We start from the raw sequence: 18,751 nt of genomic DNA, 5'->3' as shown, positions 1-18,751 counted from the left end.
CCATGAAATTAAACAGCCAAATCTGAAGCTTCTCTTATAATCATTTAGCTTAGAAGTCGACATGGTTTGATGAGAAATGTAAAAGAACGCGTTGAAAAAGGCCGGTTGTCAGCAATGACGTCAGAAAGTTAGCAGAATTAATATAACTGTACAATGGAGGTGCCCTTGAGGGACAAGACAGCAGAATCATGGCGGGGGGAGAACAGAATGACTTTTGGACATGTTGCCATCCCTGTTAAACGTAAATAATGGTAAATACATGTTTTAAAAATTCACATCATCACGTTTCTTAACGTGTCTTTCCCTTATCGAATACAGAGTAATCACTCCGGCATTCTATGCCACACCTAAGCTGGGACGAGGTCCTCCAGGGACCAAGAGAGCTCCATTTTGAAATAGCCGAGTGCAATAAGAAGAAATGCATGTGGGACTCGCCTGCTCTGTGGCCCATCAGAGCCCAATAAATCTCAATGCTTCAACCAGAGATGAAAATGGTTATCTCATCATTGCAGCACCAGGTTGAAATGTTTTCTGAGCCAGAGTATTTCTGCAGATGATTTATGTCTGGAAAGGGTAGTTATTTAACAAAATGGCAGATAATGATAAATAGAACATAAAAGGAAACAGCAGCAAGGGAGTGCTGCTTAGCTGCAGCAAAATACTTCTACAATGAACATGGCACATCGTAGATCCTATTGCAATTAGTCTACAGCTGTCAGTCAGATATGTAACTGGCAGAATAGTGGAGATTACCATGGAAAATTGATTGAGCAATTGTTTCAGTGAATTTGTAAACTTATAAAAAGACTTCTATTTAATTGTACCTCCCAATGCATCCCAGGCACATTCAGAAAGAGACAACAAATTATTGCTTAGTTTATTGTTTTGTTTTGCTTGCATGGCTCCTGTTCTCAAAGTATAATAATTAAAGAATGACAATAAATAAAATAAAAAATGTGGTTTACTAGAGTGGAGGAGGTTATAAATCTTCACATTCAGCCTCTGTGTCCAAATTCTTGGCATTTAGATTGCTACTGTATAAAATGCACAGTTCTAATATTTTCAAGTTTACAGAACATTAGAAAACAAAAGAAACGTTTCAAATGTTCCTTTGTCTGAAGATGGTCAAGGATTTCTCTTGACCTCGGAAAGGTCAAGAGAAATCCTGACCTTTCCGAGGCTGTCCAGGCCTATTGAGGGGTCTGGTGAGGGAAGGCCAGAGATGTTTCCTTCCTTGAGATTAGGACCGGTCCCTCAGATCCAGCAAGCATTTTCACTGCAGACCCCCTTCCTCCCGAGCGCTCTCTGATGACGTTGGAAAACTGACGGAAGGGGGACCCATATTTGGTCTGACAGAGGTGTTGACAGCAATAGAGATGGCCAGCATGGGAGGAATAGCTTCAGTGGCTGAATTCACCGAGTTGCACGGGAAATCAGAGAGGGAGCAGCTGCTGACTCAGGGAAGATTTATGTTCATATTGCTGGAACAACTACTGGAGGTTTTTCAGCAATTTACTGGATGAAAGGCAAGATTGTCTATTTCTATGCTTTCTTTACCAACTTTGGCTAAACCAAGAAAGTAACTTTGGACAATCTTTGGAAGACTATTGCCAGCTTGGAGAAGTTGGTGGTTCATAGCAATAATTGTTCAACCCAGTTTCAGAATTAAAGGGAAAATAACTACGGTAATTCAGAGGCCAAGATGGAGGAAAATATCAAACAACTAGATGTGATTGAAGAGAAAATAAGGAAAATTGAAGGTCAAGAGGAATGTTTATTAAAATGCAATGCTTTTTTCCATAATAAAACTGAGACTTGAAAATGTGATTAGGTGATGTATGACAAAATTAATTAATTCCCCTAAGTTTTCTATCTCAGTTCCCTTGGAATTATTTAGAAAATATATGTCAGAGATTTTGAAAATATCTCGACACTCCCTTTCTCTTTTGATTAGAGTTTAATACCTTTCCCCATTTGTTAAGAAGGATGAGCTTTCACAAATTTCCTTTGATTTCTTAAATCTAACACAGGTTTTGGAAATGAGTAGGGATGTGAATCGTTTTAGGACGATTAAAATTATCGTCCGATAATTTTAATATCGTCTTAAACCGTTATGGAACACAATACAAAAGAGATTCTAACGATTTATCGTTATAAATCGTTAGAATCGTGAGCCGGCACACTAAAACCCCCTAAAACCCACCCCCGACCCTTTAAATTAAATCCCCCACCCTCCCGAACCCCCCCCCAAATGACTTAAATAACCTGCGGGTCCAGCGGCGGTCCGGAACGGCAGCGGTCCAGAATGGGCTCCTGCTACTGAATCTTGTTGTCTTCAGCTGGCGCCATTTTCCAAAATGGCGCCGAAAAATGGCGGCGGCCATAGACGAACACGATTGGACGGCAGGAGGTCCTTCCGGACCCCCGCTGGACTTTTGGCAAGTCTTGTGGGGGTCAGGAGGCCCCCCCCAAGCTGGCCAAAAGTTCCTGGAGGTCCAGCGGGGGTCAGGGAGCGATTTCCCGCCGCGAATCGTTTTCGTACGGAAAATGGCGCCGGCAGGAGATCGACTGCAGGAGGTCGTTCAGCGAGGCGCCGGAACCCTCGCTGAACGACCTCCTGCAGTCGATCTCCTGCCGGCGCCATTTTCCGTACGAAAATGATTCGCGGCGGGAAATCGCTCCCTGACCCCCGCTGGACCTCCAGGAACTTTTGGCCAGCTTGGGGGGGGGCCTCCTGACCCCCACAAGACTTGCCAAAAGTCCAGCGGGGGTCCGGAAGGACCTCCTGCCGTCCAATCGTGTTCGTCTATGGCCGCCGCCATTTTTCGGCGCCATTTTGGAAAATGGCGCCGGCTGAAGACAACAAGATTCAGTAGCAGGAGCCTGTTCCGGACCGCTGCCGTTCCGGACCGCCACTGGACCCGAAGGTTATTTAAGTCATTTGGGGGGGATTTAATTTAAAGGGTCGGGGGTGGGTTTTCGGGGGTTTTAATGTGCCGGTTTTGCGATTTTACGTTTTTTCGATTTTTCACGATTTTTCACGATATTTTACCCCCCCAAACGGCAACAATACGATTCCCTCCCCCTCCCAGCCGAAATCGATCGTTAAGACGATCGAGGACACGATTCACATCTCTAGAAATGAGTAACGAGAAACCTGTTCCAGCTACATTGACTGATTAACTTTATCTTGGTTCTTTCTTTGTTTTTTAAACATCAGAAGCCCAGTTTCTGAATTGCAAGATCAGAGCTTTTCCAGATATAGCTAAAGTCACGCAGAAGAAGCGTAGACAATTTTTATTGTTCAAACTGAGTATATAGATTAGAGCTCTTTTTGGCAAATTTTCCCTGCAAGTGTGTTATTAGGTATTTTTCTTTTAGATATATATTTTATGAACCTTTTCAGTTGGTGGCTTTTTAAAGTAATAGATTGGTCCATGTACCAGTTGCTGCTTCTACTCTCATTGTCACTGTTCTTTTCATTTTATTATTCAATAATATACATTTAAAATCTTCTTCTCTTAATGCAGCATATCTTAGCTTTGAGGTGAATTTTAAAAGCCCGGCATGTACTAAAATCTGGAGATGTGTGCAGAAGTCTGGCTTGCACCACCCATCGAATTAAAAAAGCTGCCCAGATGTGTGCATATCTCCCGCTGCATGCACAGCTCAAAAGTTTTCAAAAAGGGGCAAGGGGTGCACATGGTCTGGGTGGGATATGGGTGATTCAAGGCATGGCCAAGAGACATGTCCCTAAATACTTATGTGCTTGGGCACACACCAGGTCCAGTGGTGCATAAGTTTACTTCTGCTATAGAGGATGTGTAATTTAAAAAACTAGCCATAACTGAGGTGACTTATGGGTCTGGGGTAACAGGGGAAGTGAAAGCTATTAAACTAGGGGGTTTGGAAGACCTAGTTGTTAACTGGATGAACTGATGGATGAACTTGTGAAACTGGCAAAGGCGTGAGCCCCTTTTAAAATCCATGACTTACGTGGTAGAAGTGGCCTTTACACGCATAGACACACGCCCACTTACAAATGGGTGCACATATATGCATGGTCTGGTTATTTTATAACGTGCGCATGTTAGAAAATGGCCACGTATCTGGGCGCATGCCGATGCACATGCTGTGGCCTAGCCCCAGACCCAGGCCGGGACCTTGGCCAGGAGGCCAGGTCCCAATGCCCAGGCCTTGACCCAGGTCAGGCCTACGCCTTGGAGCCTCTTCTTTATCCTCTGAAGCAATCTCACTGGATGGTGTCATTTGGCTTCTAAGTGCCAAAGAAAGATGAAAAGGAAGAAGTTCCAAGGCCTGGGCTCTGAGGCATGGGCCTGATCCTGGCCGAGGCCCTGGCATTGGGCCTGGGTCCAGGCTGAGGCCCGGCGTCAGGACATGGCCTCCAGGTTGGGTCATGGTGTTGGGCCTGGGTCCGGGCCACGGCCTAGACCCCGGTGTTTGGACCCGGCCTTCGTCAGATACCCGACAGAAAAGGTACGTTTTTTTTGTTGTTTATTTTTTGTGGGTCTCGGCCGAGGCGTTGGCCTGTGCCTCTGTCAAGAACCCAGCATTGCGCTCGGGCCTAGACTGCAGTTAGGACCCCGAATGAAATGAATTAGCCTTATTCGTTGCATTTTGCAGTTTCATTTTAAACAAATGCGCATTACTATTGTGCAACAGGGTCACCATGTCAATTTATTCCATTTACTCCATCTAATTATTCTCTCACCCCTAGACCCTTGTGTAAGCTCTTCAATGTCCTGACTGGAATTACCTTTGTTGGAATCTGATGATTTTCGGACTATTCTTCACTCTTTGGTGTTCATAGGAATTGATTATTGCAATTCCCTATATATCAGTCTCCCACAATCTACTATCAGACTTCTGCAACTAGTACAGAATTCAGCAGCCCGGTTACTCATGGCACAAAAATACGTGACCATTTCACTCCCATTCTGCATTCCTTGTACTGGTTGCTTGTCCAGTGTCGGATAATACATAAGATCATATCAACAATACATAACCTGATACACAATGGCTACGATCAATTCGGCATTTTTATTCTCTTTCATGAGCCCTACGTTCTAGAAATCAACATTTGCTTGAAGAGCTCTCTCTCATACTACCAGATAGAAAGTCACCTGCAACTCTGGCTTCTCTATTGTAGGTCCAATGATCTGGAACGCCATTCCACCTTTTATCAGATCTATATCCAATGCTAAGGACTTCAAGACAGCCCTGAAAAGTTATCTGCTTACTCAAGCATACCAAGACCAGAACATGTCCTAAGTAGTTTCAAGCTTAATAAGGCTTCTCTAAGAATATTTTAACCATCCAGACATATATTTCAGCTTAGCCTTACAATGCAGGCTTTAAGGTCCCTTTGTATTTTTGTTTTTATATGTATTTTTCTTTTTCCTTCTATTGTGAACGTTTTATATTGTAACCCGCCTCGAACTTTGGAGGGCACAGGCAACAAGTCCTTTTAAATAAAAAAAATTAAATAATTTATTAAATGAATAAATACTGATGGTACAGCAGGTCTTTTGCTTTTTTCTGTCCTGTTTTACCATTTTGAGTCATTATTTATTTGGATTGTGTATTCCCTCTAAATCTGGTGGACTGGCAGTATCAATGGATTGGTTTTTCTTTTCTTTAAACATTAAATGGAATTGATTTCTTTTATTGATACAGTTGTATACAAGATGTTTTATTGGCTGAGTAAAAATATAATAAGTATAAAGTTAAAAAAAAATAAAAGAAATTATTCATGGAGTTAGCAACTGAGAGAATATTCAGTTAAAAATAAATAGACCTGAGTTTGGAAGCTTTTGAATAAACAATAAGATGACTGCATACAGAATGTCAAGATGGTTGTTTGAAGAAGCATTTTTTTCTAACATTGTGCATGAAAAAAATATCTAATTATAGTTTAAATGCCCAAAATGCCATGTCCACCAAAAGCCCGATGCTCATTAGTACTAGTAATTAACTTTACAACTGTCAACACAAACACTGCACAGGCTGACAGATAGATAGTAGCTCTGAGGATGCTAATAAATCCGGAAATAACAACTTGACACACAGATGCACAAAAGGATGCAGGTGATAAAGAAATGTTGACATCAAATCTAATTATCTTTGAAATGGCCAACTACTGCCTAACCCAGAGTAATGCACTGTTATTGCTAGTGATGAGCCCCACTGGAACGCCTTTTACCGCAGCATACAACTGAGCTTTAACAGCCCCCTGTCATATCTAGTGAGGACAATATCAGAAAGGAAATTATGAGTGCCATGACCTCTCCAAGTCAGAACTCTGGTGATGAATATAGGCTCAGTAAGGCATAGCAGATTACCCCCTTAAGAGTTTTAAAGCTGGGATGATATATGACATTTTTATCAGGCACTTTCTCAGGAATGTCACCAAGAGGGAAAATAAAGGCCCTGAAAAGAGATGACTAGGTGAATTATGCAACTGTAATTGCCAATCATAACCTTATATGAGCTGAAATTGCTCCGTTTTCATATTGAGATGGCATAAAGTTGTTGGGAAATGCAACGGCTCCTTAATGTGACCTAGATGAGTCTAATATTCTGATCATTTTTCACTCAGCTGCTAGGTAAACAGGGCGTCTGTAACACAACTACTGTGGCCCAGGGCAATAGAGGGTCCCAATTTTACACTTGGATTGAGCAAATGTGTGTAAACTATGATTTTTCATATTTTCTGCATGCATAAGAAGATGAAACATCTTTATCATCTGTACTGTCTGGCTGAGTTTATACTAAATATTAGTTTATCTTCCCTACTTTGGTTCATTCCCTAAGCAAGACACATAGATCTAAAGGACAGGCAATATTCGATATACAAAACAAGTCCATCTCTTATGCAGTCTCATTTCCGCAGCTTCTCGAGTGACTGAAAAATACAGTAAGAAGCCTTGGAAATATAGAAATAAAAAAAAAAAGGAGCCAGGAAGCACATCTTTCCTGCCAATCAATGTCTCCTGTGCGGTACCACATTTCTCTTACTGCACCCATCAGCGAGTGGAATCTGAGTTTCCAGTCTAAACAATGTCTTCTGGCAGAAAAATGAGAGAAGGCTAAACCACTACTTTCATTCTGTAGGGAAGAATTTTTCATCTCTGTTATTAGTTCATGAAAGACATTTACTTAAAAGGCTGCTGATGCAAACAGAGAAAGGGGGGAGAGTGATAGGGAAAATGGCGTGCCTCAGCCAGACTTACCTCTAATATGGTAATGTGCCTAGAAGCACTAACTAACCATAGTGAGATAATGCTCAGGTATAATACTTGTAATAGCGAGGTTAGAAAATGAAATTGTTAGCATTCAGTAAAGGAATAATTCTTTGCAGAATTATTTTTGCATGATTGCATTTGATCTAACTAGATTGTTATGCACAAGCCATCCTACTTTCATACTCATGAACCAGTAAGACATTCTGCTAGAATATAAGAACGTTTGTTATTTATACAGCAGAGCTCCCTTTATTTAGAATGGTCAGGGCCAAGGCCATTACAGGTAATAAATGTTTTTGAATAATCACAGCTCCCTCTTATTAAAAAAAAAAAAAAAATAGAGAAAAAAAAAAGACTGTACAGTTTATTGAGTATCAAACGAGTCAAGGAAATACCTACAGTACTTGAATGTAATCTGCTTTGAAATGCCAAAAAACAGAATATAAATCATATAAATAAAATAAAAGCTAAAAAATAACTGGCACATACCGGTAATAGCATCAGCTGTAATAGTGACCATCTGTTTTAAGCATTATCTGTAGAAGAAGCTGTAGCATCATGGGTCAGGATAGATATATCTTTAAAACTGATGCCTGGTGCCAGGTTGGTTACTGGTGTCTGATGGGGGTCAGTGTTTCTGTAGACTGCTGCACATAATCATTTGATGCCTTATGAATAATTCTATTAATGTCATCTACTTCATACAATTATACTTTAATAAACTTTTTTCTGTGGCCCGTGTGATCTCTTGCTATGTCATGTAAGATTTCTGCGTCAGGAAGCATGTCAGTCAGCTCAAAGTGGATATAGCCTCATTGTGATGAGGTGGGCACCTACCTCACACAGACAGAAACGGTCCCAGGCTATAGAGAAGTTGGTCAGTTGGAGCTATAGAGGGCACTGTGGGAATAAAGTGATAGGAAGGAAGAGAGAAGGCATCTGGGAGTAGTAGTTCTAGGTAGCCATCGCCTAGAGCTAATCAGAAGGCAGTGATTACGAGAGACAAGTAGAGCCAATTAAAAGCTTACTTAGGGGAAACAATCTCCCTGGCAAGTAAATGTCAGAGGCAAAAAGTTGCAGGAAGAGGCAAATGCCAAACTGGAAGTGACCCAGCTAAGCTGTGAGCTACCACCTACATGGGAGATAGTCAGACAAGCAGATTAAAGGAGTTGTTACCAAATTTGGCAATGGATTGGAACCACAAGCTAGAAGAGGGCTGCTGTGTAAATCAATCCGAATAGGAAATGACTGTTGTAGCAGGGCGTAAGTCTGTTTATTGTTTGTAAAAGAATAGGCTCAATGAAAATAAATAAATAAACAATCACCTTTACTAGAAGTGCCTAGCCATGTAATGTTTCTGGTGACTGAACGACTGTCAAAGACAGGACACAAGAGCTTTCTCCATTGCACTCACTGTTATTACTATCTGCTTTCTCTCAAAACAATATCCATAATATCTATTAGACTTTGAGAAACTGGAATCTTAGTGTCACAGTCAATCCAATTCTCAACTTTTGAATTACTAAGGTCTGGAATTTTGTTACTTATTCCTTGGGCATATCACATTAGTTCACTGATCTTATCTTTCGCCTTTATAGACTTGAACCCTTTCATAGCAATATCGTTATTTTCTTGTTCAAGGAACATGGTAGAAGGCCACAGAAGTGCCCTAAGGTGAACTTAGGGCACTTCTGGCCCCCTTTCAGCCTTGCCCTCTCCTCGCACTATTAAAAATGAGGATGGATGGGGATGGAGTCAAGATGGCGACATGTGAGTAGTGTCTCACAGCCCAAGAGCAGACAGCTATGAGGCCTGCTATTGCTTGGAACCAGGCAGACCTCCATAGAGTGGATTCCTCCCCGGTACAGGTATTCCACATGCCAGGCCAGTAGGGGGGGGCAGCCAGTCTGTGGAGGACTGCCTGGTCACAAGCAACACCAGGCCTCATAGCTGTCTGCTCTTGGGCTGTGGGGATTCTCTAACCTACACAACTCCCTCACTCCTTTTCACTTGTCACACAGCTGCTGAAAGGGTGTTAGAGCAACCTGCAAGTAGAAGACATTTTGTTTAGTGTGAAATCTAAAAAGGGTTATGTCCAGATTACCTTTTAAGTGGAGTTAGGACCCAAGTAAGGGGGCCCAATGTTAAGTCTTGTGGGGTGATTAGTTAACTTCTGCTTAACAGCCTGCAAGTTGTGCAATGGACAAGTGATGCGGCAAACGTTTGTAGCTAAACCTGTCCCCTAAAATCAACAGCAGAAATGTGCTACCACTTCTATGTATGTACATAAAACATATCGAGCTACATATGGCAGAATCTTTGGAGGCCTAACCTGTCAGCTTAGTCATATGGTAGAGTAAGACTCAAATGATGTGGCAGCCTCTATGTCGCATGTGCAGGATATACTCTACAGAGAGGAGGGTAAGTAGGCCATTGTTTAAAAAAAGGGATTCTCTAATCAGTGCTAGCAGGACTCAGGCCCCACCCACCCAAAAACAACTAACCCTTCCTGGCAGATGCTGTTCTTGGAACCATGTACACCCCCAAATAAGAGGACAATTAGGCCCACTCCAGGTACTAGATGGAAGAGCCTCAGAGTCTGAGGGGGGTGGGTGGGGGGGGGGGGGGGGGGGAGGGTGTGTGTTTGTGGAAAGTTACACTACAAGTAAATATCTACTCATCCAGAAATGTGACACACAATATCTGAGGTCTGATGCTGGCAAGTTTCACATACCCCTCTCTCAATACAAGGAATAAACTGTGTGAGCCCAAGGTAGAAGGTTATTTGATTATGTATCAGGCCATTTTCTACCCATCTAATACAATCATATCTCTGAGGCACCCCTTGCTAAGAGTAGAAGCACAGGATTGCTGGTGTCCAAAGCAGTGTGTGCAAAATCGATGCACACACAGTGTGTGCTCTGGGGTATGCATATTTGTGGTAATGGAGGGAACAATGAAGCCAACATCATCCCCAGATACAGTTCTAGACAGAGGCTAACACAGCACAATACTCACCTAGATGCACACACTGACATAGTTTGGTACAGACCATCTCCTTCACTTTGTGCACCTACACATGGCTAATGTGTAGTTTCCTTCCCTGTTTCTAATCAACCATCATTGATATCTGTGGCAGCCTGGTCCATAACTGCTAATGAGGGAGTAAGAGTCCTAACTATGCACAGAAGATTATCTACACCTGCCAGTATGACACACATCTCTGAGAAGTATATATATATGATAAGCACTTGTCTGAGGCATGACATGTGCCCCTCAAGCTCTCAGGTGCACTAAATGCTTGTCCTGCAAGAGACCAACACAGAAAGTGCCTAAGCCATCACGTCAAACATATGAGACCTATGGAAGCAGTTGGCCTATACAATCAGCACTGAGGTCTGATGCTGGCAAGAATGAGGCAGGATGCATACTCCTGAGGTCATCAGTTGACAACACCTTCTGTAGTCTTTATACTATGCAAAGAACTGATGATTGAGATCTCTCAGCACACCTGCCTTGCTGACTACAAACTGTAAAACTGACAAACACCACATGAGACACAGCCTATAGGACAGCAACTCTTCTATCTGGCCACAAATCATGGTAGCCATGTGGACCATCAAAGGCCTCCAACCATAAAACACTGGAAAGGTAGTGATTCATCTTAGAAACTGATCATTCTGCAAGCTGTTCACCCCAGGAGTCCTCAGCCTATATGCTGTAAGGGTGGCCAAGGGTAGCATAAGGAGTGTAACTGATACTAGCTCTTGGAACACACAAACTACTCTGCATATTTTCTAGGTACATACATACAGCAACATCACATGACTAGCCCTAAGTTGTACTGGCCAAGGGCCTCGCAGCACTGTGACATCTCCATATTTGACAAAGGCTACCTGTGATGTGCTAGGCAAGGCAAATAGCTACTAAAACACCTTTGCATTGGGTTCAATGATATGAACCTTTTCTTAGAAGGTATCTGGGTGCTATTAGAGTCATTAGAAAGTAGACTATGCCCTAGACATTTCAGAGGTGAATTTCAAATATGTGAAGGCATGATGCCATCTGATTGCCAATCCTGCCTTCACACAGTCTGACCAGCATCCTTGTCTAGCCTCACCAAGAGCTAACATAACATAACCAGCATGACATCCCAATGGCAAAGGCCCTCACCATCTGAACATGAGAGTTGATATTTTGCCTAGGTAAGTGTAGCAGGGTGCATCTGTGTATGGGTGCATGCAACCCCAAAGAGGTTTGCTAGCTTGCAATGATTTGTGAGTATTGTGGGAATGCCACAATCTTTGACAGGTGCTTTACTAAAGCCTGGAACTGAAGGCCTACTAGGTAGGCACTCTCTGAAGTCAGCACTGCCTCTGAAACAGCTGAGGCAGTGCTGTCAGCAGTGTCTTTGCAGGCCCGTGTGACACAAAGCATCCCAAGTACAGGTGCAGAACTTCACATGCACACGGTTGTCAGCAATGGGCTGAGGATGTAAAATGGCAACACTATGATTGATACTTTAAACTGTTAACCTGTTGTTTTAGGCTGTGCCTTTCAGCTTCAGAGCTACTTGTGATTAATAGGATTTTTAGAACAGTTGCTCTTCATGTTCAAGGCCCTGCTGGAGTTCCATCAGACCTATGCCACTATCTCACCCACATGTGATGGCTAGGACAGGATCCTAGGGGTACGCCTGCCAAGCAAAACGCCGCAAGCTAGGCCAAGCTATGTGCACTGTGCTGGCAGTCCTACACAAAGTCTCTTGTGACTCATGTCTCTTTTACACTCACTACCAGTCAGAGAATATAAGGCCTGCCATATGTATTTGTTGTTATCTTTACTTTGACTACAACTTTTCCAATACAGTCTACTGTTCCATTGTCAAGATGAAGCATAACTAGGCATACATAGCTTCTGTTACACACTGACTCAGAAAGGAGCAGTGAGTCAAAGAAAGATGATACAAAGGAGAGCAGCTGCAAACACTCCACGGGCCTCCCTTCCATGAAAGGGGAAGGGGTAGTTGAGACCTAATAGGCAAAGTAGCATTCTATGAAGTTTTGCCGAAGCTGGCTGCCACTCAGCGTAGTATCCTCGGCTTCTGCGGGTGCAGATGGGGGATCTGTGAGTAGATCAGGAAGTATTGGGATCTGTATTGGGACATTTACTTTTCAATATATTTATAAATGATCTGGAAAGAAATACGACGAGTGAGATAATCAAATTTGCAGATGACACAAAATTGTTCAGAGTTAAATCACAGGCAGATTGTGATAAATTGCAGGAAGACCTTGTGAGACTGGAAAATTGGGCATCCGAATGGCAGATGAAATTTAATGTGAACAAGTACAAGGTGATGCATATAGGGAAAAATAACCCTTGCTGTAGTTACACGATGTTAGGTTCCATATTAGGTGCTACAACCCAAGAAAGAGATCTAGGCATCATAATGGATAATACATTGAAATCATTAGTTCAGTTGCTGTGGTGGTGTCATAGTGGATAACACATTGAAATAGTCGGTTCAGTGTGCTGCGGCAGTCAAAAAAGCAAACAGAATGTTGGGAATTATTAGAAAGGGAATGGTGAATAAAACGGAAAATGTTATAATGCCTCTGTATCGCTCCATGGTGAGACCGCACCTTGAATACAGTGTACAATTCTGGTCGCCGCATCTCAAAAAAGATATAATTGCGATGGAGAAGGTACAGAGAAGGGCTACCAAAATGATAAGGGGAATGGAACAACTCCCCTATGAGGAAAGACTAAAGAGGTTAGGACTTTTCAGCTTGGAGAAGAGACGACTGAGGGGGGATATGATACAGGTGTTTAAAATCATGAGAGGTCTAGAACAGGTAGATGTGAATTGGTTATTTACTCTTTCAGATAGTAGAAAGACTAGGGGGCACTCCATGAAGTTAGCATGGGGCACATTTAAAACTAATCGGAGAAAGTTCTTTTTTACTCAACGCACAATTAAACTCTGGAATTTGTTGCCAGAGGATGTGGTTAGTGCAGTTAGTATAGCTGTGTTTAAAAAAGGATTGGATAAGTTCTTGGAGGAGATGTCCATTACCTGCTATTAAGTTCACTTAGAGAATAGCCACTGCCATTAGCAATGGTAACATGGAATAGACTTGGTTTTTGGGTACTTGCCAGGTTCTTATGGCCTGGATTGGCCACTGTTGGAAACAGGATGCTGGGCTTGATGGACCCTTGGTCTGACCCAGTATGGCATTTTCTTCTTATGTTCTTATCTCCATTGATATCCCATGGCATAGAGCGAGATTATGGAATATACAGCAGAGCAGTACTACATTTGCTACTCTGGGTGGGGCATACATTAAATCTCCCCCCATTGTCCAGACTGCAAAATCTACTTTTGAGAACTCTAAAGGTATGTTCTATGGAGCAGTGGATAGAACATAAGGCCTTGTTGTACCTGGTCTCCGCTGGCGTGTTGGGAATACCAACAGGAGTGAGAAGCCAGGTCCCGCAACCATATCCCGAATCTCCTGCGGGAAAGACAGAATGGGTGCATCATTCACACCACAGTCACTTTGAGATATGACTGGTAACCCATAGCTTGCTGAAAGACAGTAGAAGCTAACCTCTAGCTTAGCATGAGTCTTAAAAGCCGATTTCCCTACCCTAAGTCCATGCCACTTTTTTCTGTGACACTAAATGAAAACCATAGCACTAGCTTAATCAGTGTCAGATCTTTCATACTAGGAAACTGCATTTGGGGATTCCACCAAATATATGGCTGCCCCTCACAACCAAGCTAAGGCTACTCATGTGTAGCAGTCATCAAACCCTGAAGTAGTACATCAGAGCCACCACACCTATCCTAGGAGAAAAACCTCTACCTCATAGTCTGAATGTGCAAGTCCCTGGCTGCTCTGCAGTATGTTCTCCAGAGATAAAAATATGCCAGCCCTGACTCAGGGAATTTGCTAGGCCCAAAAATTGCACATGCCCCTGCTTCTGGTTTACCTGTGTGATGGGCAAGACAAACTGTGCCTGAAATCCTGGCTGATCCATCACTAATAGGGCACACTATCTGTGAGTACCAGCAGTGTAGACACTTCAAGGTTGTGAATAACCTGTGACATTTCAACTGCTCCAAATGGGAAGATTGGAAAAGGGCAATGTTTAAAGTGAACCCGCAGAAAGTATGCAGTGATTGCTCACACACAAAGCTTTATGGCAAGTGCATTGTTAGCAGGCCTCTCGACCATGGGGAGAGAAAGCCAGGGCCTGGCATAATGGCATGCAGAGCTAACTATACAAGCCAATTGTTATGTCAGCAATGCTGTTACATCCCCCAAACATAATAGCTTTAGGAAGACTGGTCAGGTAAAAAAACGTGTTTCTATTGGCCCAGGACGGCATAGCATGTGTGACTGATAGAAGGCCTCATTTTATCATGTGCGATAATAGCTGCAATCCACAAGAATAGCTGTGGTTGCGCGATAAAAACATTTTCCCTTCTACCACAAAAATAGGTATAATTTCTGATGTTAAATCCCGCGTTAGTGTGCATTCAACTATCACAGAATGTGCGCAACACACGTTAGACACTATTTAAAATCATGTTCAGTCCCTAACGTTTTGATAAATGACCCTGATCACCAGTATGGTGAAGTCTGAGAGACTTTACAGGCTTTGCAGAGAAAGCATATTAGCGAGAAGTACCCGGCATTGCTTGGGCTGTCTCGTTCACAACAGATATACATTTTCAAAACCAAAATATAAATGATCAATATTCTTTTAATGTATTAACAAATTAAGAGAATAATCTGTGTATGCTTGTGTTTGAGAGCCTGTGTTTCTGTGTGTGGGTGCCTGACAGACAGGGCTTTGCAGGCAGAGCATATTGTTTTTGCACAGTGCACCTTCCACTGTTCAGGGCACCACCTGGTGAACATAGATATACATGAGACTGTGACTTATCTTTTACATATTTAGAGAGAGAGAGCGAGAGAGAGAAGAAAACAAATACATGACAGGAAAATTAACAATCAGATCAAGTCCACCATATATTGAGGGATCCAAACACACGTTCCAAGAAGAATAACATAGCTAAGCAATATGGACAAACCAGCTGTCTCCCAGGGCTTTATATATATATATATATATATATATATATAGTCTGTAATCTGGATCAAGGCTGATCTGGCACAGAGGATTAGATAAAAAAGGGTCAGATTGCATAAATGTATTACTTAAGAAAAAAGAAAATTGATTGGGCTCAGACAGGCAGGGGGGACTACTTTCAAAACTGCTCACATGATCCCAGATATGCGTGTATATAGGCTCATGGTAATTTATTACTGCATTTTATAATGATAGTGCAGGTTATAAAATACGAGTACATATGAACGCATACATGTTTCTATGTGTAAAGACTGCGAGCCACACAAGTTTGGACATATCTGGACAGGTAGCAGCACTTATCCGGATTAGTTCCAATTATTAAGGCTAAGTTGAGGCATTTAGCTGGCTGTCTGAAAAGCGCTACTTGTCCTTCTAATTAGCACTTTTTGAACTTATCTGGGTATATAAGATAGCTGGAAAAAGTTTTAAAAAGTGCTATTTATCTGGATACGTTCAAATTTGCCCATCTGTGTAGTGGCAAATGTGCATTTAGCCAGATAAATCAGAATTTAGCTGGATATGTGCACACAAATTATATACCCATGTCTATGTACTTCATATTTTAAAGATATTTTACTTGCATTATTTAAATGCATTTATCCCCCATAAATTGGCTGTTACAAGACAGGGGATTTTAAAACATGTGTGCGGCAATGAAATTAGCAGTTTTACCAATTAGTCTACCAGTTCACCCAGTCCATCTGCAGCTCATGAAGACCCTCCTGGATCTTCAGCCTGAAGTCCTCCCATTTCACCCAGACCCTCACCAAGTCATTTTTATGTTCACTTTTGAGATGTTTACTATCATTTATACCAGATATTGAGCAGGAGTAAATAAACGCAAGTAAAAGACTTACACACGTCACTTTGGTAGGTTGTAAAATAGCAATTTATGCGCATAAATGTTAAACTCTTCCCGGAATGTCCCTGGCCCTCACTTTTTTTTTTTTTTTACACACGCAAATTTACTCGTGGTCTCTGATAAATGCACATATTTTCTGGTTTTTACAATAGCACGTATCCACATTTATGCTATTTTAAGTGTGCACATGTTATTTTTTACATGACCATCTTTTGAAAATTCATCTGATAGGAAATACCTTATATTTAATCAAGCATTTGCAAAGGAATTTCAAAAGATAACCATGCCCCTCTCTGCAAATCCTGGGCCTCATCATATGAAACTGCTTGCATTTCCTCTGAGTCTGCTTAGTTACATATGCAAAAACCATCACCTTATCCTGCAAGAAAGATTCCCCTTGATGTCTAAAATACTGCTTGAGAAGCTAGTCTCTATGAAAATCTAAAACAAGAGAGACCAATAAAGTAGAAGGTTTAGCCACCACAGTATCAGAAGTCTCCAATAATGTGTTACATCCAAGAAAGTATTTGATAGAAGAGAGAATTCTTGAAGCCCATCCTCAGCTTCCTCTTTTTTAACAGAGGGAAGATAATAAATTCTTGTCACTGATGATAATGCAGATTCCGTGACCTTGAGAATTTCCAACAGATACCATCTAAACAAGACCTTGGCAAACATCATAGGTAGGCAAGGAAAAATAATGAAATGCAAGCTCTTCCATTTGAAAGAGTTCTTTAGGTTCTCCATTTTATTGGATAAAGAAACACTGGAGGCAATTTTCAAAGGCGTTAAGTGTGTAAATGTAACATTCTATCAGAGCAATTTTCAAAGGTGTTAAGTGTGTAAATGTAACATTCTATCAGAGCAATTTTCAAAGGCCCATTTACTTGCTTAACTGCACTTAGGGTACAACCAATGGCATATATTATAGCATTTTTCAAAAGTGCACTTTTATGCATAAAGTGCATTTAAACATGTATAACACAGTTTTAAGTGTGTAAATGCTTTTGGAAATTAACCCCATTGCTTTAACTATAGCTTATTGAAGAGATTTGAGATGGGTAGCACTAGACTGTAAATCAGAAATTTGTGAAGTCATTTTTGCCTTAGAATTTCTAGAGATGAAACGTGAATTTCCAAGGCAAAATTATTTTCAAGCAAAAGAGTCGCCCAGGAAATAATAGCATTCCCCAGGCTCTCAATAGTTTACCAAATAGATTCTAAAGTAAGTATGACAGATCTCACCATCTTGAAGCTCCACTACAGCTCCTGAGGTAAAATAGGAAAAGATTGCCCAACCAAGGAAACTAACCTAGAAGCATCTCCGAGTCTGAGAAACTCCCAGGTTCATATTGGTATCTTGCCTGGCCACTCCACCAGTCACGATGGCAGCAGTGCTTCTCTCAGTGTTCCCTCCTCTCAGAGATGCCACTGCAGCATCATTAGTTGGCGACTCTCCTTGCTGAGGAGTGGAAGATCTGACAAATGCAGGATCCTGAGGCGGCATTCTAGCCACCGGGCTAAGTGATACCAATGAGCCTGGGGGAGATGGAAGCAAACTTTCCCTTCCAGTGCTCCTCAACGACTTTCCCATTGGCAGTGAAAAGCCCTGGAGAACATAGGCATCCATCTTAGCAACAATGCAGATAGAGCTGGAGGGAAAGCTCCAAATCTTCCCTCTTCTTTTTCTGACCCATAAGTAGAGAAAAGGAACAGGTAATATAAGTTCCGCAGAGAACAGGAGCTCCCGGACCCAGCTGTCAGCTGCCATCTTGGATCCCCCCTCTCTTGGCAGAAGTTTTTATATCATTTTAATTGACCTCTAAGAATATGCTGTTCCTGAGAGACTTCAATTTTCATTGATGAGCCCTCAAAGAGGGCTACTGATGAATTTTTGACTCTTAAGTCCATGCTGTTGAGCCCGGTTGCAGATAGCTGCGGCCTCTCATGCTCACCTCTTTTTTTCCTGCACTGTCAATCATTGGAAGAATGGCGGCCTCCGCCAACCAATGCCAACCTCTCCGGCGTCCCCGGGACGGCGTGGGCGCTACCAACCATCATCTGTCTTCCAGAATCACCTAGGCACACGCGCGCGCACAGGACCTCCTTTTATATACGTCATGGCAGGAACCTCGAGGGCATCCCCTCCCAATGACGTCAACCCACTGGTGTACTTAAGCTGACCGGCCCACTGCTAAGACAAGTTAGCAAGGAGTTCTCTCATTGTTAAATCTGCTCCACTTTGGGATCTTCTGTTCCAGTATCTCCTTGTGACATTCGGATGCTCTGGGTACCCGCTCCACGGGGTCCCTTCTGCATCTTGGCTATCTGCTCCTCGGAGAGCCTTTCTGCCTTGGACTTCTCCTGACCTGATCCTCTGGTTCCTCTCCTGGAACTTCCTTGTGTGTACCTTCTTCAGTTTCCTACAATACTAACATTGCTGAAGTCTCTATGGTGTACC

The 18,751-nt window shown here is 42.3% G+C and overlaps 1 protein-coding gene across 1 annotated transcript in view; it reads right to left on the bottom strand.

Moving 5' to 3' along the window:
• The window catches only part of FTO (FTO alpha-ketoglutarate dependent dioxygenase), an 877,495-nt gene that overhangs the window by 154,562 nt on the left and 704,182 nt on the right, over positions 1 to 18,751 (bottom strand). The gene's annotated exons all lie outside the window — the stretch shown is intronic.

This window comes from Rhinatrema bivittatum, chromosome 7 (assembly GCF_901001135.1).
Source record: "Rhinatrema bivittatum chromosome 7, aRhiBiv1.1, whole genome shotgun sequence".
Classification (NCBI taxonomy): Eukaryota; Metazoa; Chordata; class Amphibia; order Gymnophiona; family Rhinatrematidae; genus Rhinatrema; species Rhinatrema bivittatum.
The sequence above is the reverse complement of the archived record's forward strand: the minus strand, read 5'-3'. Positions and strand labels throughout refer to the sequence as shown.